Consider the following 1939-nt stretch of genomic DNA (forward strand, 5'->3'; position numbering starts at 1 on the left):
AATGTCTTGACTCTCTAATGGAGCATGTTTATCTGCTACTGAGAGGAAAGTCTCAGTAAACGTGTCCAGAGCTTCCTGAGGATTGGGCTCTTCATCCACACCAGTCCAGCAAACTTCCTGTATATCTTTATTAAATGTGTTTTTGTCAAACTGCTTTGACCGTCTGGTCCTTTTAGGAATGTTTCTGCTGACTGTGACAGTAATGAGGTTGTGGTCGCTGCAGCCTGTTACAGAGGATTTTGGTTCTGAGCAAAGATCTGGAATGTTGGTGTAAATGTGATCGATGCATGACGAGTTTTTTTTTGCAAACTTGGTTTTTTCCTTTACAATCTGAGTTAATCCCCATTTAGAGGAAACATAATCAGTAACATTCTTCTCATGGTCTAACTTCCAGTCAATGTTAAAGTCGCCCATCAGCAGAATGTCTTTATCCTTCTCCTTTAACACCAGATCCATTGTCTCACAGATTTGAATCAAATTTTTTAGATTATCTGGAGGTCTGTAGCAACATCCCAGTAAAACTGGTCGACCTTCAGGAAGCTTCATCTCAACCCAAATGATCTCAAGTCTGGTTTTAATCAGATCCTCCCTTAATTCAGCTTCAATATGATCCTGAACATACAGAGCGACTCCACCTCCTTTATTGGTCCTGTCTCTCCTCCACATCCTGAACCCTGGAATATAAACTTTACTGTCTTTGACTGAATCATCCAGTTTAGTTTCACACAGAGCCACAACATGCAGCTCATCACGAGCGATAATGTGTTTAACTTCATGAGTTTTGTTTCTCAGACCATTGATGTTCAGCAGAGCCAGGGAAATGTTGTCCTCTGCAGAGCTGTTTGCCTGTGATGATGTTGCCATGGTGATGAGTGTAGAGGTTATCCTCCTCTAGAAGCAGCTTCAGTCCTGTAAAGACACAGAAACACCTGACATTAAAGGGGCAGTCGTATGAGTTTTCCAGCCAAATAGTGTAATTTTATAGCACAATCAAGTAACTGTTACCTTCAGTTATTATGAAAAATATTGTATATATCAAATATGACTTTAAAAAATAACTACCTGATTTAATACCTTTACATTGTTCCTCTCTCTTTTTAAAAACTCCAGCTTATCTGAAGCTCCGCCTTCAGGAAATCATGCTAAGATGGCTCCTCTTTTAACGTTTTAAAGATTTTACCGGTGTTGCTTTGAGCAGCAGCTCCTGTAATGAGCTCAGCAGATGCTATTTGCTGTTGGCTAGTCTGAAGGAGCTGAGTGAGGTAGTCAGGCTGCTCTGTGAGGCTGAAGGTCAGAAACTGCAGCTCTGAGGAGGAGCAGTGTCTCGAAGGCGGAGCTATGTCCACCCAGGAGTTTTGCTCAGTTGAATGGTTGCCATGGAGATTAAAGGATTTCTCTAACATGAAAGAATCAAAGCAACTCTCTAGGTTTGCTGTTGATGACATTGTGATATGATGGAAAGCTCAAAAAGTTGATTTTACATGATGCTGCTCTTTTAAATCAACTTCCTGACTGCAGCATCAGGACAGGAGGCCAGTTGGAGCTGAAGCTGATATCAGATTAAATCCACCTGCAGTTTGATATAAAATCTGATAATAATAATAATAATAATAATAATAATAATAATAATATTTACAGTCTGATCCTTCTGGATCCTTCAGATCAGCTTCTGACCTTTGACCTTCAGGATGGAGGAACCTCTGGGTCTCCGTCTCTGTTTCCTCAGGAACAAAGTGGTTTGATGTGGATCAGCTCAGACTGGTTCTACTGGGTCTGACTGGGAGGAAGTGATGATGATGATGATGATGATGAGCTGCTGGAAAACAACACAGTTTACAGCAAACATCCAACATCTGTCTGGTTAGATGAAGAGGGCAGATTTACTCTAGTAACATATTTTTACTCAAGTTGAAGTCAAAAATTATTATTAAAAATCGAC

General features: G+C 40.4%; 1 long non-coding RNA gene across 1 annotated transcript; it reads right to left on the reverse strand.

Moving 5' to 3' along the window:
* Nucleotides 1–283: 283 nt before the first annotated feature.
* On the reverse strand, nt 284–1841 carry LOC103133423 (uncharacterized). The gene is made up of 2 exons (XR_475748.2): nt 1637–1841; nt 284–909 (listed from the first exon to the last, which is right to left on the reverse strand). It is a non-coding gene; the product is annotated as an uncharacterized LOC103133423 (long non-coding RNA).
* Nucleotides 1842–1939: the final 98 nt, after the last annotated feature.

Source organism: Poecilia formosa, unplaced genomic scaffold (assembly GCF_000485575.1).
Source record: "Poecilia formosa unplaced genomic scaffold, Poecilia_formosa-5.1.2 Scaffold3160, whole genome shotgun sequence".
In the NCBI taxonomy this organism is placed as follows: Eukaryota; Metazoa; Chordata; class Actinopteri; order Cyprinodontiformes; family Poeciliidae; genus Poecilia; species Poecilia formosa.